This window comes from Equus przewalskii, chromosome 16 (genome assembly GCF_037783145.1).
Source record: "Equus przewalskii isolate Varuska chromosome 16, EquPr2, whole genome shotgun sequence".
Taxonomy (NCBI): Eukaryota; Metazoa; Chordata; class Mammalia; order Perissodactyla; family Equidae; genus Equus; species Equus przewalskii.
Genome location: NC_091846.1, coordinates 1,704,997 through 1,728,035, shown reverse-complemented (window position 1 = coordinate 1,728,035; position 23,039 = coordinate 1,704,997). Strand labels below are relative to the sequence as shown.

The following is a 23,039-nucleotide window of genomic DNA, read 5'->3' as shown; positions in this document are numbered from 1 at the left end:
ATACTCACGAAGAAGACAGACATACTTTTTGCCTCCTAGGACTCCTAGTGGAGTAAAGCATTTAGAAAATTATAATGCAATAGTCTAAAAGGTATGACAGGGAAGTACAGGGTGCTGTGGGATCACCTGATAGAGTACCTGAGCCAGCCTGGAAAGGACAGAGAAGGTGGCCCAGAGGAAGTGATGCCTGCACTGAGACTTATGACAAATAGGAGATGACCAGATAAGGGGAGCACAACGGGAGGGTGGGAGTATGTTGCAGCATCGCTGGAGCTTTATAGTGCCTGAAGGAGATTTAAGGATGGAGACATAGGCAGGGGCTGGACCAAGAAGGGCCTGATGAGTCTTGTTGAGAAACTGGGTAAGGTTTGCCAAAGTTAGTTTCTGTTGCTTGCAACCAAAGAATCTACCAGACTCAAACTGAATCATAGATTCATACATCTCAAAGCTAGCAAGGAGTTCCAGAGATAATCTGGTTTGGAACCAACCCTTTGGGCAGATAAGGTATTATTAACCTACTTTATAGATGAGATGGATAACTCAGACTGAGGGAATATACATAACCCATTCCGCGAGTCACAGTGAGTGAAAACAAGAACTTCAGCTTCTTGTCTCTCAGATGGAGTGGCTCACCCCACTGCCCCCACGTGTTTTTTGTTTCTTTTTTTGCTTTTTGTTTTTTGCTTTTTTGCGGAAGATTAGCCCTGAGCTAACTGCTGCTAATCCTCCTCTTTTTGCTGAGGAAGACTGGCCCTGAGCTAACATCCATGCCCATCTTCCTCTACTTTATATGTGGGATGCCTGCCACAGCATGGCTTGCCAAGCCGTGCCATGTCTGTACCCAGGATCCGAACTGGCAAACCCCGGGCCACCAAAGGGGAACGTGTGCACTTAACCGCTGCAACACTGGGCTGGCCCCTGCCACCATGTTTTTATCACACACAGTTTCTAGTATAGTGCCTTTCTTTGGGAGAGAATCATCTTAGTAGAGAGAGTAATGCGGAAAGTAAGCATGTCAGTTGGAAGCAGTAAGCAGAGAAAGCCACATTCTCTGGTAAGAGTGCCAGATCGTACTGCTTCCAACATTTAGAACAACATTGTTGGAATTTTTTTAACAACTCCCCATGTTAAAACATAGTTCTAATCTTCCCTAACTTCCCTTTTCCTGGAATTAATCCTCTCCTTACCCAGCTGACTCTTTCCTTGTGTTGAACAAAGCAAAGCAACTTATCCTTAGTGACTTCAGCAGCTCAGGGTCCATTCAGGAATGAAGGGCCCTGGAAAGGGTCCATCTAGAAGAGGCTGGGCTAGGAGCCACCTTGTGGACAGCGCTGTGCAACACGGCTGTTTAATGAGGTCAATGCCTTTGGTTTAAAAAAGGAACAGACTTGTATAGCAGAAGTATTTTTCAAAGTAATAAAAATGTTCAAATGAGTCCTGTGGTTTATCGCAACTCCTAGGAAACCCTTTCCAAACAGAGTTTCTCTCTAGTCTCTGTTGAGTGCAAACAGTACAGGTTACTGCTAGAGTATTGTTCATGACTGCAAAAAATTACAACTTAGACCAGAGCAGCAGTGTGGTCCACGAGGACCTCAGAGGGTCCACGAGACCCCCTTTTCCAAATCCATATCTGGGAGAGGCTGGACTTTCTCCACCTGCTTCAACCAGAACAATGTATCACAACAGAATGTGGAAGCACACAAGAATCCAGCTGTCTTCTATTAAACCAGATGTTCAAGAGATTTGCAAAATATAAAACAATGCCGTTCATCCTATCACCATAACTTTTGTTTTGGAAAAGAGAGTTATTTTGCATAAAACATGTTATTTATGTTAACATGTAATGGTTTTATTATTTTTTTCAATTAATGAATAAATATATTTTAAATTTCTTAGTTTTAATTTGTAGTATGAAAAATTTGATAGATATAACCCTTTCTACTCCCCCACTCACACACACAAAGTTCTTTGGGATCTTTAATAATTTTTAAGAATGTAAAGGAATCCTGAGCTCAAAAGGTTTGAGACCCGGTGGACTAGAGCAATGTGCCATGGACGAGCGTTGGAAACACCACAGAACATGGACACTCCGTGGAAGCAGTTCCGTACCTTTCGAGGCCCTGGCTGGGCACCGCACGAAGATGCAGGACCGCGTAATGTGTACTCGTCTTCCCATCAACCTCCATTTTGAAGACTTAACATCTCCCACTTGTGTTGGTGCCTGGATAAGACACCTTACCCGCCGCACCACGTCTTTCTCCTCACTATCTCTGGCACCCTTGGATGCATCTCCCAGCCCACTGCCACGCAGAGAGCAGCTGTGTGTGGACTCCACCAGCTCCGTGTGGCACCACCAATGGCAATCGCCTCATACCGGCACCCCAGGACCTCAGGCCCCACATTTGAGAACCCAGAAGTGCAGGGAAACTGCAGCCTGTGGGGTGGACCTTTGACCACTGAGATTTAGGAAAAGGCAGATATGTTGCTCTCCTTCCTGCCTGCCACGGGCCATGCTGAGGGACAGGCCTCTCTGCAGATGGTTCAGGAGCTGGAGTGGTTGACTGTGCTAGCTGTGGGTGATGACCAGCTCCTTGGCCCCTGCTCAAGGTCCCACTCAAAAGTGCATTCTGTCAGTTAAGGCTAGGCAGAGTTCACCATTGACCACATTCTCAGCATCTACAAACTCTAAACGACCTTCAGAGGCAAGCAGCATTTTCATTATACTTATCTGGCATTTAATTTGACTCTTAAGTCACAAGAATTAAAGGAAGAGCTTCCAAAACTACAGTCTCCTAAGAGCTAAGCTTTAGACTTTCCTAAAGTGACATTCTTTTCTATTACCCAAAATAACAAAAACGTTATTCACTGAAGTGTGTTCAGGCTCTCTCAAAGCTTTCAGAACAAGAAGTCTCTATCCTTAACGAAATTTGGTTAAAACTGTGCAAGGGGCAAGCTTATCAAGTTAATGTTTTACATATTAAAGGAGAAATCAGCAATTCTTTTTTTTAGTTTTTATTTATCCTATTTACTTTTTTAAAAACTTTATTGAGGTATAATTTATATAATTCACATGTCATAAAATTCACACTTAAAAATCTACCATTCAGAGCCAGCCCTGATGGCCTAGTGGCTAAAGGTTCTGTGCAGCCCGCTTCGGCGGCCCGGGTTCAGTTCCCAGGCATGGAACGGCATCACTTGTCCGTCAGTACTCATGTGGCGGCGGCTCACGTGGAAGAACCAGAAGAACTTACAACTGTGCACAACTATGTACTGGGGATTTGGTGGGGGGTCGGGGGCAGGGAGGAAAGAAAAAAAAGGAAGATTGGCAACAGATGTTAGCTTAGGGCGAATCTTCTCCTGTGGAAAAAAAGTTTTTTTTAATAAAAATAAAAAAATATACTATTCAATGCTTTTAAGTAAGTTTTTCTAGGTGTGCAACCATCACCATAATCCAGATTTAGGGTATTTTCATTCTCTTAATAAGATCCTCTATGCCCATTTACCATCCCCCAGCCCCAAACCCCAGGAAACCACTAACCTAGTTTCTGTCTCCATAGATTCACCCTTTCTGGACGTTTAAATAGAATCATACAATACGTGACCTTTTGTGTCTGGCTTCTTTTACTTAACATAATGTTTTTGGGGTTCGTTCATTATGTAGCATGTCTCAGTATTTCATTCCTTTTTCTGCTGAATAGTATTCCATTGTATGTGTCTGAGGCAAATAATCCATAACCAATCTATAAATCAAAATTGGGGTGAGTTTATGATGAGCCAAATGTGAGGTCCATATAGCCCGGGAGAGTCTTTCTACAAAGGACTCCAAAGAAGTGGGGGTGTACAGAGTGGTTATATACTGTCAAAGGGCGTGTATCACACATGATTGAAATGTCCTTTTTACAATAGTCGCAAGATTGCCCTGTCGGCACCGTGATTGATGGACACAGCAGGTAGTAGGTCCGCTGTCTGGGTGGGCATTGCAGGAAGCAGGTTTGTTGTCTCCAGCTGGGTGGTCACGGGTGAGCACAGCAAGCAATTCCTAGCCTAGGGAGACATGCTTATCCTTAAGAAGATGCCAATGTGGGGGACGTTGCATCTTTATCTTAAGGGCATTTGTTCTTGTCTTTGGGACATAGGAAACGCTTAACGTAGATATACAATGCATGCTCGATGGCCAGGTCAGACCCTTTTGGAAAAAAAACAAGATTAGGCCAAATCAGTTTTACACCAAATGGCTTCCACGTATACTCCAATATATCCTATTGCTTGCCATTTCTATCATATAGATGTAATACGTTTTGTCCATTCACCAGCTGATGGATATTTGTTTTTTTTCTGCTTTTTGGCTATTATGCATAATGCTGCTATGAATATTTGCATGGAATTATGTAGAGTTATGTTTTCATCTCTCCTGGGTAGATGCCTAGGAGTGAAATTGCTGTGTCACACAGCAAATTTATGTTTAGCTATCTAAGAAACTGCCCAACTGTTCTCCAAAGTGGCCGCTTCATTATCTTTAACTTATTTTTAATCCATTGGTAGTCTTATTGCAATCTTCACAGCCTCCTCAACCTTACAAATCAGAATACTGTATTCAATAACAACCAAACTGGCTAATTTTCAATGTAAATTCATCTTGTCATGCAAATAGATGGGGAGTGAAATAGCTGTACCCGGCTTGCATGCAAAGGGGCAGTCACTGTTACTTCTGCATCAGGGGCTCTGGAGGCAGGAAAGCTTTATCCAGAAGACCTGCACCCTCCGGCCCATGTTGTTCACTTTTCTTTTCTTCTCCCCGAGGGCCCCCAGTACACAGTTGTATGTTCTAGTTGTAAGTCCTTCTAGTTCTGCTGTGTGGGATGCTGCCTCAGGATGCTGTGATGAGCAGTGCTAGGTCTGTGCCCAGGGTCTGAACTGGTGAGACCCTGAGAGGCTGTAGCAGAGCGTGCGAACTTAACCACTCAGCTATGGGGCCAGCCCCCCATGTTGTTCACTTTTCCTTCTCCAGCTGTAGCGCTTTCCCTGCCAGGACCGCTGGGCACCAGTCAAGGGTCAGTTCATGTGAACAACAAGCAAGGCCGAGGGCAGTGGCCACTGCAGTCTCTATACGACACTTGAGGTCTCTTCTAGGTCTGCGTCTCAGACACTCACCTCAGGATCAACTCAGCCCACTGTCTCCTCTGGTTGAAGAACCTGTGTCCTCTTTCTGATGGCCAGAGGAGTAAAGTGCTCTTTGTTTGACTTAGGTCAACCTCTCCTGGTCAAAGTGCTCTTTGCACAGCCCCCTCCCTCAATAAAGAGAGGATGCCCTGCTGCGCTCAGCCATAGGAAGACTGTTTGCTGATAGCCCTTGTTCAACCCTCAGTGGACCTCCTCCTTTTCCTTGGAAAAAGATTCGTTCTTCTCCCATCCCTCTGCCCTCCTCCCTCTTCTCTGCCTCTCTCCTCCCCTCCCCTGTCCTCCCCCTCCCTCTTCCCTTCTTTCCTTGCTTCAACAAACCTGCATTGAACACCTACTAGTGCCAGGCATTGTGCAAGGAAACAAACTAACACCCAGTCCTGTATCAAGGAGTTCACACCATGGGGAAGACAAACACATAGACAGTTTTGTTTTATTAATATGATAAATTCTGGGATTAAAATAAGCAGGCTATTATGGAAATAATGAAAATTATTTTTAATATTTTTGATTTTCCTTTTAATTTTTATTGGAAGAATACATGAATAATTGTTTTAATGTACAGAAATTTAAAATTTTTTATAAAGTCAAATTTGATCTTTTTTCTTTGAGGTTTTTAAATATATATTATTGTTTATTCAGAAATTAAACATTGATCTTTTTATTTTAGTGTTCTTATATTTTCACATCTACATTTAACTCATTAATCCATCCAAAACACATTTTCATGTACATCAGAAGAGACTCTGGCTTCATGTTTTTCAAAAGAGTTCATGTATTTAGTGTGCGATGAACACCTACAAAGCAACAGGAAAAACAATAGCATCCCATATAAAAAACGGGTGAAGACTCTGAGTAAGAAATGCACAGAGGAAATACAAGGCACTAATAAATATATGGCAAATATTCAACCTAATCTTCACTATTAACTGAACAAATGCAAATTAAAACACCAAAATACCATTTTTCACTTATCAACATGGCAAGATTAAAAACAATAGCATTCTGATTCTAGAATGGTTACATAAAAATAGACATTCACGTGCTAATGATGAAAGTAAAAATAGTTACAGCTTTTCTGGAAAATGATTTCGTGATAATTTCTAAGGAACCAATAAAAAATGGGGACAAACATTTACGAACAGAAGTATTTATTCCAATAGTAGTATTTTTGTTTTTGGGTTTTTGGTTTTTGGTTTTTTTTGGTAGAGGATGATTCACCCTAAGCTAACATCTATTGCTAATCTTCCTCCTTCTTTCTTCCTTTTCCCCCCACAAAGCTCCCAGTACCTAGTTGTGCATAGTTGTATAGTTCTTCTTGTTCTTCTATGTGAGCCACTGCCACAGCATGGCTACTGACAGACAAGTGGTGTTGTTCCACACCTGGGAACCAAACACAGGCCACCAAGGTGGAGCATGTTGAATTTTAACTGCTAGACCATCAGGGCTGGCTCTATAGTGGTATTTTAAAAAGCAATTGCATGTCCAATAATATGAGGACAATTAAAAATATGGTATAACTCTATGCCATGTTGACATTTCATGAATCTTTAGAAATCCTATTTTCAAAAGTTTTTAATTACAAGCTAAATGATCACTATATAACATTAAGTTAAAAAATGCAGAATATAAACTATGTATAGTGTGATCTCAATTATGGAATGTAGAGAGAAAAAAAGAAAGAAATACATCAAATTTTTAAAGGTATGAGAAGAAATATGAAAAGGGTTAAAAAAAATGGTTGCTTCTTCTAGGTGGTGTGATTGTGGGTAATTTTGTCTTCCTCCTTCTTTATATTTTCTGTATATTTCTAAATTTTCTACAGTGAAAGTATGATTCTTTAATAATTATAAGAAGGTAAAAATGGAGTTGGGCTGTGGGATCTCTAAGGTCACTTTTAGCCCTAAAATACTTTTTTTTTTAAAAGATTTTATTTTTTCCTTTTCCTCCCCAAAGCCCCCCAGTACATAGTTGTATATTCTTTGTTGTGGGTCCTTCTAGTTGTGGTATGTGGGACGCTGCCTCAGCATTGTTTGATGAGCAGTGCCATGTCCGCGCCCAGGATTCAAGCCAATGAAACACTGGGCCGCCTGCAGCAGAGCGCATGAACTTAACCACTCGGCCATGGGGCAAGCCCCTCACAGCCCATTCTTATCGTTAGGTTTTTTTGACCCTCCACTGATAACAGCAGACTATATTACAAGTTTGCTAATAGCAATGTTGTTTTGACACGTCATTGCCTGAGATTTCTAAATATTGGGCAAGATTTCAATGTTGTCTGCAGAGCTTAACAGCAAGATTGTGATCTTTTATGAAGTTTGTTGACACTGCCAGAAGACTGAACATCAGGATAGCAATGCAAGGACACAATAATAAAGTTTTACTTGGATGTCAGCATCATGACAGAGTAAGTTGTTCCCTTCGTCTCTCCTTTCTAAATTACAATTAAGCAGACATCCATTAACCAACAGAGGATTCCCTACACAACACAACAGGATGCATGAGGATCTATGCAGCTAGCCATCTGCAGGTGAGTGGACTGGACTCCTGGGAAGCAGTGGAACTAGGGGAACAGACTTCTCCCACTTTCTGGTGGCAGTGATACAGGACACTGATCCTCACACAGTGGCCAGAGTGACTGTGAGTGGAGGCAGGGAAGCACAGCCCACAAGAGCACCCAACTAACATGGTGGCCCTATCTGCACAAATGCTCCCCACTGAGTGATGGCAGCTCAGCCTGTGTGAAGGCACCCTGCCTGCCAAGTGCAGCAGCCTAGCCCACACTAGGGTGCCTTGCCTGCCTAGTGCAGCAGCCCATCCCAAAAGAAGGTGGCCCACCTGCATGAATGCTCCACACCAAGTGGTGAGAGCTCAGTCTGTGCAAAAAAGCCCTGCCTGCCAAGCACAACAGCTCAGCTGGGCCTACCTGTGAAGCACAGGAGCCATGCCCACGTGAGCATGACCTGCCCATGTAGCACAGCAAGCCCAGCTGCAACCTACCTGCCAAGCACAGCAGCCCCTCCCACATGAAAGCAACGCACCGAGTGGTTGTGGCCAGCCCATGAGAACACAGAGTGGCCCAACCAGCACAACTACTAGAAGATGAGGCAGGAACAGAAAACACAGCCCCTGATCCTACCCTAGTGGTGGTAGGTGGAATCTGAGACCTGATACTACAACAAATGTGCTGGTAGAGGATCAATTTATCAAACACTATGAAAAACTACAGTAACACTACAGAAAAGAAGGAAAATGACATCTCCAGAAACCAAACCTGAAGTCACAGAAGATTACAATCTAAATGACAGAGAATTCAAAACAGCTGTCATAAAGAAACTCAACGAGCTACAAGAAAACACAGAAAGACAGGTCAATGAGCTCAGAAGTAAAATTAACGAACAGAAGGAACACTTCATCGAAGAGACTGAAGCCCTTAAAAAAACCATACAGAAATTCTGGACATGAATAACACACTTAATGAGATAAAAAATAATGTAGAAACCATAAAAAATAGAGTAGACCTTATGGAGGACAGAATTAGTGAATTAGAAGATAGAATGCTTCAGGTGGAGGAGGAGAGAGAATTAAGATTTTTTAAAAATGAAGAAATTCTTCAAGAAATATTTGACTCCATTAGGAAAAGCAATATAGGGATTAAAGCATTCCAGAGGGAGAAGAGGAGAAAGGAGTAGAGAGCTTGTTCAAAGAAATAATAGCTAAGAACTTCCCAAACCTGGGGAAAGAACTGGACTTACAAGTGCATGAAGCCAAACAGAACTCCTAATTACATCAATGCAGAAAGACCTTCTCCAAGGCATAAAACTGTCAAAGTCAATGACAAAGAAAAAACATTAAGGGCAGAAAGGCAGAAGAAAATAACCTATAAAGGAACTCCGATCAGGCTTTAAGCAGATTTCTTAGCAGAAAACTTACACATTGGAGAGAATGGAATGATATCTCCAAAATACTGAAAGACAAAAACTTTCAGCAAAGAATACTCTATCCAGCGAAATTATCCTTCAGATACGACAGAGAAATAAAAGCCTTCCCAGATAAACAAAAGCTGAGGGAGTTCATTGCCACTAGATCTGCCTTACAAGAAAGGATGAAGAAAGCCCTCCTACCTGAAACAAAAAGGCAAAAGTTTACAAAACTTTGAGCAAGGAAACAAATAGACAGAAAAAAATCAGAAAATTGAAGCTCTCTAACAGAATACTTTAGCAAACACTTAATTATAACATAAAAGATAAAGGGAAGGAAAGCATAAAAAATAACTATAAAAACTTCAATTTAGTCACAAAATTACAACACAAAAAAGAATAATTTGTGACAACAATAACACAGCAGGAGAAGAGGGAAGGGACAGAACCTGCTTAGGCTAATGGAGATAAGAGGCTATTAGAAAACGGACTATCTCATCAATGAGTTCTTTTATACAAACCTCATGGTAACCACTAAACAAAAAATCAGAGTAGAGTCATAAATCATAAGTAAAGAGAAAACTGAGAAAAACATCACAGAAATCCACTAACCTGAAATGGCAGTCAGAAATACAAGGGAAAGAAAAAATGGAAATGTAGAACAACCAGAAAACAAGAGATAAAATAAAAGTATTCAGCCGTCATATATCAATAATCACTCTAAATATAAGTGGATTGAATTCACCAATCAAAAGACAAAGAGCAGTTAAATTAAAAAATAAGACCCAACAATATGCTGCCTCCAGGAAACATATCTCAGCTCTAAAGACAAACATAGGCCCCGAGTGAAGGGATGGAAAATGATACTCCAAGCAAATAGCAAGCAAAAGAAAGCAGGTGTATCCATACTTATAGCAAGCAAAGCAGACTTCAAGATGAAAAAGATAATGAGAGACAAACAGGGGCAGTATGTAATGATAAAAGGGACATTCCAGTAAGAGGACATAATGTTACATGCAATTAACACAGGAGCACCAAAGTATATAAAGCAACTATTAACAGACATAAAGGGAGAAAGTGAAAGCAACACAATAAGACTAGGGGACAACACCCCACTTACATCAATGGATAGATCACCCAGACAGAAAGTCAACAAGGAAAGATTGGCCTTAAATGAAACACTAGACCAGATGGACTTAATAGATATCTATAGAACACTCCATCTAAAAACAGCAGAATACGCATTATTCTAAAGTGCACATGCAACATTCTCAAAGATAGATCACATTTTTGGAAACAAGGCAAGCCTCAAAAAATTTAAGAAGATTGAAATCATGTCAAGCATCTTTTCTGATTATAATTCTATGAAACTAGAAATCAACTACAAGAAAAAAGCTGGGAAAGTCACAAATATGTAGAGACTAAACAACATGAGACTGAATAACCAATGGATCAATGAAGAAATCAAATGAAAAATAAAAAAATATCTGAGACAAATGAAAATGAAAACACAACATACCAACTTCTTATGGGATGCAGCAAAAGCAGTACTAAGAGGGAAATTTATAGCAATACGGGCCTACCTCAACAAACAAGAAAAATATCAAGTAAGTAATCTTAAATTACATCTAACAGAACTAGAAAAAGAAGAACAAACAAAAGCCCAAAGTCAGAAGAAGGAGGGAAATAATAAAAATTAGAGCAGAAATAAATGATATAGAGACTAAAGAAACAATAGAACGGATCAATGGAACTAAGAGATGGTTCTTTGAGAAGAAACAAAATTGACAAACCCTCAGGCAGACTCACTAAGGAAAAAAGAGAGAAGGCTCAAATAAATAAAACTGGAAATGAAAAAGGAGAAACCACAATGGATACCACAGAAATACAAAGGATTATAAGAGAATACTGTGAAAAACTATATACCAACAAATTGGATAATCTAGAATAAATGGATAAATTCTTAGAGTCATACAACCTCCCAAAACTGAAGTCAAGAAGAAATAGAGAATCTGAATAGACCAATCACATGTAAAGAGACTGAAACAGTAATCAAAAACCTCCCCAAAACAAAAGTCCAGGACCAGATGTCTTCTCTGGAGAATTCTACCAAACATTCAAAGAAGACTTAATACCTATCCTTCTCAAACTCTTCCCCAAAATTTAAGAAGACAAGATGCTTCCTAACTCATTCTATGAGGCCAAGAATACCCTGATACCAAAACCAGACAAGGACAACACAAAAAAGGAAAATTACAGGCCAATATCACTGGTGAACATAGATGCAAAAATTCTTAACAAAATATTAGTAAATCGAATACAACAATACATTAAAAGGATCATACACCACGATCAAGTGAGATTTATACCAAGGATGCAGTAATGGTTCAACATTCGCAAATCAATCAGTGTGATACACCACATTAACAAAATGAGGAATAAAAATTACATGATCATCTCAATAGATGCAGAGAAAGCATTTGATAAGATCCAACATCCATTTATGATAAAAACTATCAATAAATTGGGTACAGAAGGAAAGTACCTCAACACAATAAAGGTCATATATGATAAACCCACAGCCAACATCATACTTAATGATGAAAAACTAAAAGCCATCCCTTTGAGAACAGGAAGAAGACAAGGGTGCCCACTCTTACCACTGTTATTCAACATAGTACTGGAGATTTGGCCAGAACAATTAGACAAGAAAAAGAAATAAAAGGTATCCAAACTGGAAAGGAAGAAGTAAAACTCTCACTGTTTATGGATGACATGATTCTATATATAGAAAACCGAAAGGAATACACCAGAAAACTGTTAGAAATAATCAACTACAGCAAAGTTGCAGGGTACAAAATCAACATACAAAAATCAGTTGCATTTATATACACTAATAATGAACTAGCAGAAATAGAAATCAAGAATAAAATCACAACAAAAAGAATAAAATATCTAGGAATAAATTTAACTAAGGAGGTGAAAGACCTATGCACTGAAAACTATAAAACATTATGGAAAGAAATCAAAGAAATGGAAAGACATTCCATGCTCATGGATTGGAAGAATAAATATAGTTAAAATGTCCGTAAAGCAATCTATAGATTCAATGTAATCCCAATCCGAATCCTGATGACACTCTTCACAGAATTCCAACAAAGAATCCTAAAATTTATATGGAACAAAAGACCTCGAATAGCTAAAGAAATCCCGAGAAAAAAGAATAAGCTGGAGGTATCACAATCCCTGAATTCAAGCTATACTACAAACCTATAGTAATCAAAACAGCATGGTACTGGCACAAAAACAGACACACAGATCAATGGAACAGAACTGAGAGCCCTACACTTGTCAGAATGGGTATAATTAACAAGACAAAAAATAAGAAGTGTTGGAGAGGGTATGGAGAAAAGGGAACCCTAATCCACTGCTGGTGGGAATGCAAACTGGTGCAGCCACTATGGAAAACAGTATGGAGAGTTCTCAAAAAATTAAAAATAGAAATACCATAGATCCGGTTATTCCACTATTGGGTATTTATCCAAAGAACAAGAAAAGAACAATTCAAAGAGGAGGCCGGCCCCGTGGCCAAATGGTTAAGTTCACACGCTCTGCTTCGGCTGCCCAGGGTTTCACCGGTTTGGATCCTGGGTGCGGACATGGCACCACTCATCAGGTCATGTTGAGTCCCCCATAGCACAGCCAGAAGGACCTACAACTAGAATATACAGCTATGTACAGAGAGGCCTTTGGGGAGAAGAAGAAAAAAAAAAAAGCAAAAATTGACAACAGATGTTAGCATAGGTGCCAATCTTTAAAAAAAAAAACCAATTCAAAGAGATTTCTGCATCCCTGTGTTCATCGCAGCACTATTCACAATAGCCTAGACTTGGAGGCAACCCAAGTGCCCATCAACAGATGATTGGATAAAGAAGGCGTGGTATATATATACAATGCAATACTACTCAGCCATAAAAGAAGACAAAATTGTGCCATTTGTGACAATATGGATGGACCTTAGGGGATTATGTTAAGCAAAATAAGCCAGACAGAGAAAGACAAACACCAGATGATTTCACTCATATGTGGAAGATAAACTAACACATGGACAAGGAGAACAGATCAGTGGTTCTCAGAGGGGAAGGGGTGGCAGGGAGGGCAAAAGAGGTAAAAGGTCAGATATATATATGGTGACGGATAAAAACTAGACTATTGGTGGTGAACACGATGCAGTGTATACAGAAACTGACACATAATAATGTACACCTGAATTATACAATATGACCGCAACAAAATAATTAAATAAAAAAAAGCTTTACTTGCAAATGTGACATTACAAGTAGTGTAACAGTTAGTATAGCACTTAATCATCCAAGAGATTTTAATTTTACTACATTATGATAACACTTCCATTAGTTTAAGACAAGGAGATAAGCCCAGTCTACTCAGAATGGTAAACAAACAAGTATAAACTAGTGCACTTGAATGTGTGACCACATGTCTGTCACTCCCAAATTCTTGTCCTTTGTTCCCACCTGGGGATAAGGTGTACAGAAGTGGAGAATGGGTGTCTTAACTCTGGGCCTCCACCCTGCTCAAAGGAGGCACTAAGAGTTTCTCACTAGCTGGCCAGGGATCTTCCTTCTTTGAGTCACTGTGGGAGGAACCGACTGAGGCTCTGGGCTGGTGGCTCTTGCTCAAATCAAAGCAGGGCATTTGGCCCCTAGTGGGCTTCAGGCCCAAAGCCCCTCTGGGTCTTGACTGTTGCCCCTCACAGTGGTCTTGCTCTTTATTCCCACAGTCAAGGCATTGGGCCCCCTTCTGGGATGAGTATCCTGGATTAGGTCCCAGGCCTTTAGGGAGCCAACCCAGAGACCCTGACCTGTTTCTCCTCTTTCTCCATCTGTCCCATACTTTTGTATCCCGCTACACAAAAGCCCATTTCTTTTCTCTTCTTTCACAGCAGACCTTTAGATGATCCCTTAAAACCAGAACCCAATTCTTTAGCACTCCTCCACCCCTACCTGCAATGGGTTCCTCTCTCCTCCTGAGCAAGGATGGGCACATCACTTCCTGTACAAGGGTTAGCATTCACCGCTACTCAGCCCGGTCGCAGACTGGCCTGAAGGAGTGCAGTGCCCTCTGTGCCTATTCATCAGTTCCCTACCGAAGACCGATCTGCAGCTCCCAGAGCTCCAGCCACTGACTGAGTAGGAACAGCCACTAAGTATTCTTAAGCTGTTCTTCCACAGAAAATGAAAATAAGATTGATGGAAAATATAGTTTCAAAAAAAAGCATATCTTTGTATACGAATCTTTTTCTGCATCTCTAAGTATATCCTTAAGAACATTTTTTAAGGCACTTCTTACATATTTCCAAATTGATTTCCCGGAAGGGTTATGCCAATTTATATGCCCAGGAGAGTGTTAATTTCACACATACCTTTTGTGAATGTTACCTTCATTTTATTCTTTAAATATTTCATTTCTGTATTTTGAATATACAACATAATGTTTCACATAGGCTTTTTTTTCTTCTCCCCAAAGCCCCCCAGGTACATAGTTGTATGTCCTTCTGGTTCTGCTATGGGGGACGCTGGCTCAGCATGGCTTGACGAGTGGTGCTAGGTCTGTGCCCAGGTTCCAAACTGGTGAAATCCTGGGCCGCCGAAGCAAAGGGTGTGAACTTAACCATGAGCCACGGGGCTTTTCTTTCATTCCAGAATTACAGCTGAGGCCCAAAGCCATGGACAAAATATGTTAAGAACTCCACATTCTGTTCAGGAAGCCTTTGGGACCCCTCTGGACTTACTGAGAAATGGTAGGGGCAGCCCACCCTATCACCAATTGACTTTCCAAACCCTTGCACTTCCCTAGTCAGCATAAACTTTTTTCTTCCCAGTTGGACTTCAGCTCCACCAGGGTTGTGGCTGATCAGGAAATCTGCGTCGCCTAAGCAGGGGTAGACAAACTGGGAAGAGGTGAAGGGTGAGAAAGGGAAGGCGGAGGAGCAGTTTACAGCTAATCATTTGCCTGGATTTCTCCCCCTGAAGTAAGAATGTGTCAGTTGAGTGGACACTGTGGATCACAACGGGACCTGAGAGAGCCTATTCAAGAAGGCTGCTCACTGGGCCAGGTGTGGGAGATATGGAGGACCCAGGGAAGCAGAAGCCTGTATAAGAGGCCAAGCTGAAGCTGGACCTCCCATGTCGGGGGCTTGTATAGATTCACTCCCCCCAGAGCCCTCCAAAGGACCCCTCCCCATGCACGCACAGAAGATCTGCATTTGGAGGGCCACCTCGCAGAGAGTAGGTCAATCAGCTCCAGCCAGAGATAGGGACGACCAAGAAGAAGCGGGAACTTAGCATGAGATGATGAAGTTGAAGTCCCAGGGCCCCTCACCTGCATGAGCCCATTTAGATTTTAATACTTGAGGGCCTCCAACATTTTATAAATTTTTATAAGCTTGAGGTCTGGATCCTGGATCTGCACCTGACAGCAGTCACGTAATGAAAATTCTGTCTCCCACACTCTTCTTTCTCCAACACCAGAGACACCAGGAAAGAGGAAAAAGTGGGGCTAATACCCCCCTCTACTCACTCCCCATTTCAGGTATCAAGGCGCCTGTGTAGCATGCATCCAAAATAAAGAATTTGCCCAAAATGTCTTTAAAGGACTGGCTACCCAGTGGGAAAGGGGAGTGTGATTTGAGACAAAGTTATTGGGGGAATATATATATATATCTCACGTTATGTTTCAATGGATTGACTCAACTAGATTCAAAGTTATAAAAAGGGATATAGCTGTGGTTCTCAAATTGTGTGCTGAGGGGCCCTGTGCACAGCAAACTCACAGAGGCAACAAGGGATGTTTCAAATTTGCTGGAAGATAGAGTGATGTCTCTCGGACACCACTGTAACTACTAGCTCAAGGCAGCTCAAGTTTCAACATCACATCACACACTACATTCCTTGCAATGATACATATCTTTGCAAAGCTGGGATTTTGTGGGCGCCGTACCCACAAGTACCTTGTAAAAGTACCTTGTGAAAATCGACGTGGAATGGGAAACGAAGGTGGCAGCAGCATCTGGTCTTGTACCAGGATTTGAGGAGTTGTGCAGTGCCCAACAAGCACACACATTCCATTAGCAATTGCGGTTACTTAAGAATGAAATAAAAATGGCATTTTTCTTTCAATTTATATGAATTTTCTTTTCAAATGACTACTAGGTTTTTAGGACACAAATACTTATTAAATCGTTTGGAACTAACTACATAATAAATGGAACTATTAGGTACTTCTTTTGGCTTAGGGGCACTGAGAAAGTATTACCGAGACACTAGGAACACACAGCCTGAGAAAGCGTGGGAGCCTAGCGTGCACAGCAGTAAGTAGGTCTCTCTCCCCGACCAGGGACCAGGGGCAGCTTCAGAGACTAGATTCTTGTGTGTCCTAGAGATATTTAACGCACATAATAATAGCTAACATTCATTTAACTTTTACTTTGTGCCAAGCACTATTCTAAGCTTTGTCTTTACCAATGAATGTAACCCTCTAGGGTGCAGGTGCCAGTCCCATTCCTGTTTTACAGATGAGAACACTGAGGCTCAGAGAAGCTAACCACTGCCCAAACCTGCACATGTCGCAGCTGGCTTCAGGTCTGAGCTCTTAGACCTGCTCCATGTTACCTTTGTGCAGTTTGGATATTAACTTTAAAAACATGTCAATTTGATAGGAAAAACATGCCAGCTATTTGAATGTTAGTGAAGTTAAATACTTTTCCATATGTTGATTATTTCTATTTATCCTTTCCATGACTTTCCTTCTGTGAACATTTTTATGCTTTTAAATTGCTACCACTTTCTAGGACATCTCTAAAAAATCAATATGTTAATTATTTTGAAGCACCAAATCAGGCAGAAAGGCTAACTACTGTGCTAACTGGAATCTTCTACTCCTCTATATTTCAGTAGATCAAATCCACTTTTTAAAATTAGAAGCTTATGTTCTAGAGACAGAAAACTAATCCTGAGCTTTTCCCCTTATCACTTCTAGATTAAATGGTTATTTGAGAAAAATTAAAAGAGAAGAATCTCCCTAGCTCATAAAAGAAACCTTAAGACGGTTGTCTCTGGTGACCGACGACTGTCGTGCTGTGGAAATCGCTCCCCGCTGCTTGTTTTTCTAAGAACAAGTGATGTACTTTTTTCCAAAGTCTGAGGAAGAAATCAACGTTATGCGACATTTTCCAGTGTGAGTTCACTGATGTCCTCAGTTTCTCTTTGCTGATTGTCCCTTGTTCCTCCATGTGGGGATCTCCTTCCACATCTGAGCTGAACTGCAGGGTTTTCAAGTGGTACTGCCGAGACAGAGATCTAGCAAGCACCAGCGCATCTGAGCTCCAGAGAGGGCAGCAGGCGAGGAGCTCAACAACTGCTGAATGATGTGAAGAATTGAGTCCTGAAGATAGAAATCATGAAAGCAAATTCTTTCCCAAACATTATTATTATTTTTTTTAAGATTTTATTTTTCCCTTTTCCCCCCAAAGCCCCGGGTACACAGTTGTATATTTTTAGTTGTGGGTTCTTCTGGTTGTGGCATGTGGGACGCCGCCTCAGCATGGCCTGAGGAGTGGTGCCATGTCCGCGCCCAGGATTCAAACCAGTGAAACCCTGGGCGGCCGCCGCAGCAGAGCGCACCAACTTAACCACTCAGCCATGGGGCCGGCCCCCCAAACATTATTTTTTAAACAGTCTAATAGACACTCATTTTTCATGTAAGCTTCCTTTTATTCTATCAGTGATGAGTCCAGTAGCTAACCCCAGCACTGACAATCACGTATCAGCTGTGATCTAGACGGTCAAGGAAAGACTGTTCCCATAGAGCAGACTTTTTCCTAGATAACTTCTCTCTCTCTTTTTTTTCTAATCTAAAGGTTGTTTTATAAAAATATAAAGGATTCCTTTTTCAAAATAAACCTGTCTGTTCCAATTAAGTCTGGGGTCTTTAGGAACCGGTAAAATAATGAGCTACACTAGTTATATAAATATTAGGAAAGGAACGAGCTAGAAACTAAGATAATGCACTTTATAGATGAATCTATGAGATTTTTAAAATTATTATTTACTTTTATTAAGGACAAATAACTAGAATCCACCTTCGAGACTTCAAGAAGGCTTTAGTACTTGGAAGGAGAAATACTTTAAGGCTGGGGAAACAAAATAAGATTGTTGCCCCAAATATGACTGCAGGATTTTTACTAATTAAATTAGTTGTTTTTCCCCAGAATTTCCAACTTAAAGAATTAATGACCTAGAGATGGAGCCCTCAGTTAAAGGCAGAGGCGTCCCCAGGATGTGTGTCTCCTCAGGCAGACTGAGGATTTCCCACTGTGCTTGTGAACTGCTGTGATAAGCAGGGGTTCAGAACTAAAGGTTTAGCATGCCCTAAATGAGTTTTGCTTGCTCTGTCCTGATCCTCCACAAATAGCTTTTCCAGAGATCATCTGGATTTTGCTTAGATTTTTTTTGCATGTTTCTCTTCCAGGCCATGGAAATTTATACTAAAAAAAAGTAAATAGATTTTTATTTCTATTTCTTTGCAACAATAGCTTACATGATCACAGCTAAAATGAACACAGAGATATAAGGTAAAAAGAACACCTGTAGAAATGCTCTTATGCACAAGTATTTGGTGGTTTGATTTGCTTTACTCTGGCATATACATACAGAATACACCGATATCAATACGTTTGCCTGTACTAATCCAGTAGATAATTTATCCTGAATTCTATACAGCATTTTAATCCACAAACTATCATAGTTTCTCTGAGTTCCAAATCAAACCAACAAACAGCAGAGGGAGCTGGTGATGTGCTTTTGCAAGTGAGATTTGTGCTCACTTCAAGGGTACACAGAATTTTTTGGCATGCTGTTTCCATGGGGAGGAAAGTAGGAATTCTTCGTTAAACCACCTGCAAAATGCAGGATTTTCCTTTAGTAATTTCTTTTTATATCTACTTATTCTAGGAAAGTGCTGTCAAACCTAGTCACTTAGAAACAATAAATATTGTGCAGATTTCTATTATGTCAAGGCAAACCTGTGCTACGTGCCCCCCTCCTCCCCAAAACACGAGACAATTGTCAGAGGACCCTTGACTGGCATGGCTAACTCTGTCCTTGAACCATTATGGGCCCCTACTATTGTTCATTCCATATTGAGTCAACAAAAATAGATTGAGCAGCATTATGTTCGACGTATGTGCTGAGCATCCCTTTGTACATACTGAATGTTTAAAATCGCAGCTTGGATGTTTGTCACATCCATGGGCGTCTCTACACAAATTCATCACAAGTTCTTGCAGGACAACAGTATAAAGCAGATAGGATTATCTGATTCAGTTTATAAGTTCTATAGGTCATTACTTTCATCAGACTTGAAATTTGTAGCATTTACCTTCCAGATTTAGATGAATTTCGAACTTTGGAGAGAGACTGATTTTAAAGCTACAGAGAGAACACAGTTTTACTTTAAATAGGATTCTTTCCTCCTTTTATGTAAATGCGTAGGGACAGAGTCAGGAGACCTGGTTGGGGCAGTCTCTGATGAGAGGTGGGCTTGAGCTTTGTTTGAAGATAAACAGGATGCAAATCATTGCAGAAGGAGGGATGGTGTTCCGGTACAGGTGAGCTGAACCGCAGCTGCGGGGTGGAGGCTGGAATGCAGTTGGTATGGCTGGTCTCTGGGACAGTGGGACCAGCCTGGCTGAGGTAGGTCTTGACTTCTCTAGTTAAAAAAAAAGCAGGAGCTGGCCCCGTGGTCAAGTGGTCAAGTTCTCGTGCTCTGCTTCAGCGGCCCGGGCTTCACTGGTTCGGATCCTGAGCGTGGACCCATACACCACTCATCAAGCCATGCTTTGGCAGCATCCCACATAGAGGAGCTAGAATGACCTACAACTAGGATATACAACTACGTGCTGGGGCTTTAGGGGGGCGGGGAGGAGAGGAAGATTGGCAACAGATGTTAGCTCAGAGACAATCTTCCCCACCAAAAAAGGAATAGTTAAAAAAAAGCAAACCAAGTCTTGCCAAATACTATGTTCCTTCCCACTAGACATATCAGAGGATGCTATTCCAAACTGATGCATTCTCTAATGCAGTGGTTCTCAAAGTTTTTCAGAACTCCTTCACATTCTTAAAAAGTATTGACAAAGGACCCAGTGAAAGCCAAGAGGTCCTCTCTCTGCTGAACAGTTATCAGGTCGGGTGAGGGCTTTTCCCAGCTCTCCCCCTGGGTGCCGTGTGAGGATGGCCAGGGAAAAGCCAGGCAAGGATGCAACGTTTCCTCTTGCCCCTGTGGCTGCCAGATTCACCAATTTTTTTGGCATCAGGTCCACACTGATGAAACAGGGCTTTGTCCAGCATGTAGAAAGCCAGAGCCAGAAGACACCACAGGACAGAACCTTCTCTCCCAGGGAGAACTGCAAAGGATAAAGAATGAGGCGAAAATAGAAAATATCAGAAAATTGCTAACAACTGCCTAGTGTGCATGTTGTACAAAAAAACCTGATCTTTGTTGTAGATCCTTCTCAGTGTCTCAGACCCAGAGGCTTTAAAAAGACCAGAATATTTTGGGACATTTGGCAAAATATGTAAAGTTGCCATCAACAATAGCACATTATATTCAGGCCCACAGGGTCCAAGTGCCAGTGTTCATGTCACCTATTCTGGTCAGAAGATGCTCTCAGGGCCATGCAGTGCAACGAGAACACGGTAGACACGGCAGCACACCTCAGGCATCTCCAGGTGCCGTGGAGTACTGCAGCTGCCGCTCCAAGAATAGGCACTGCCTGTGTTTACAGGCGCTGAAGGATGAAGCGGGGACACACCAAGAACACGAGCAGAAGCTTCTTCATGAATTTTATAAAATCAATCTCAGTTTTCCCCAGCTGTCCACGGGTTTAAATGTTAAGAATAAGAACGAAGTGACACCACTGCAGAGCCCTATTGACAAATCTTCAGATTTTCTCTCATAGACGACGGTGACGATTTCCACAGACATCCAAAAGGAACAGGCCTTTACCACCCCTTGGTTTGTCCAAATCCAGCCCAGTCATCCCTGTATGTTCATGCGGTCACAGGACACGGTCCCCTTTGGAAGGGGCAGGGACAGAGTCACAGTTGCTATTCTCAGACAACCCAACCCTATCCCAAGTGGGTTTCCTCCTTTCCCTAGCCCTCCACAATATCCAGGGACTGGGCCGCAGCACCTTCTGACATCAGAGACCGTGCCATGATCATCCCCTGCCCACCGGCAAGCAGCTTTGGCTTTGATTTTTCTAGACAACCAGAGGACGTCTCGAGATTTCATCCCTTTGATGTCACTTAGCAGGCCTGCTTGAGAGGGACTGTCAGTCCAAGACTGAGCCTCCCTTTGCCCACCTCTCTTCCAAACCCTCCTCATCCTCTACAACTGCCAATGGTCCAGACTCTGGATGCTGACATCCTGCAGCATCCACTAATGCCACCTCTCTCAACAGTCCCTTTTCAGCCTTGCCACAGAGGCTCCCTTAATTTCAGCAGCTCCAGCTGGTTTATAAGTCATTCCGTTTTCCAGGCCAGGAAGCCCCCTACCCTTGGATGACCTTTCCACACAATAGCATCATGCACTTGAGCTGCACAGCAAGCCCCACCTCAAATAACTTGTACAGTAAGTCTTAAACGTGAGTCTCCTGCCATGGCACAACACAGCTCTGGGAGGGGTCCCTATAGCAGGTAGGTTCACTTAAAACCTTTAAGAGTCTATAAATAATGCATGGCTTCAGGCTGTTGGGTGGGTAGGGTTAGTCTCAGAAATTTCTCTGGAATAACATATAAGGTCTTTATCACAACCTCAAAAAATTTTAATTGGATGGATGCCTTATAATATTGAGCTTTATAAGGAAGGTGGAGTATTGTACCTGGTTACTTATTGATCAGAAGCAGATTACTTAATAGGAGAGTTGCTAAGTTTTTACATATCACATAAGTGAAAAAAACCAAAAACAAGAAGAAAGAAAAATAGACTCTAAAACTATGGTGCTGTAGAGTTCAACAGCATAATGAAAGTCCTTATTTTATGTTCTAAAAGTACACTGGTTCAAAAATAAATGTCAGGATGGTAATCTGTGAGAGCAGGAAGGATAAAGCCACTCTCTAACTACTTTTTGCAATTACTTTGATACACACACACATCGAAACTGTGCTATATATTAATAACACTAACAAATGTTAGTATTTAACATTTGAAAACTCCAAATATTAACATTTCACAGACATATCATATGTGCAGAAATATACTTTCTGTGAAAAAGAAATATTTTAAAGAGATATTTCTCTTTTGGTCTGTCATGTTTTTATTTCTGGGGAAATATATTAAGTTCCTAAAAACGTGATACCATAACACTTCTGGCTCTGTACTGCTGCCTTCCTTTGAAAGTTTCAGAACTTTGGGTTATAAGATCCCTTAACATTTTCCAGATCAAGTATCCTCTATATCAAAGGCAATTATTCTTATTAAGTGTCTCATTTAATTTGGGCTTTAGAGAGGCCTGTTAAAAAAGAGATTTTGATTCTCTCAAGTAAAACAGAATAATCTTTCATTCTGTTGCATAATTCATACAATTCATCCGTATTCCTTGTCAGGGCCTTTACATTAGGGCACAGTGTTATCCTAATAATATGCTACTTAACTGTGAATACTTACTATTTGTACAAGTAGTACCACTATATTCCCAACAGTATGTTGAAGAGAAGTGGCACAAGAGCAGGCATATAGTTGGATCCTGTTTTTTTATCCACTCAGCCAATCTATGTCTTTTGATTGGGGAATTTAATCCATTTACATTTAAAATAATTAATGATAGGGAAGGGCTTACTATGGCCATCTGAAAATAGTTTT

The 23,039-nt window shown here is 41.2% G+C and overlaps 1 pseudogene; it reads left to right on the top strand.

Moving 5' to 3' along the window:
* The first annotated feature begins 2,479 nt into the window (after positions 1 to 2,479).
* Positions 2,480 to 21,888, top strand: LOC139076558 (CCR4-NOT transcription complex subunit 4 pseudogene; annotated as a pseudogene).
* Positions 21,889 to 23,039: the final 1,151 nt, after the last annotated feature.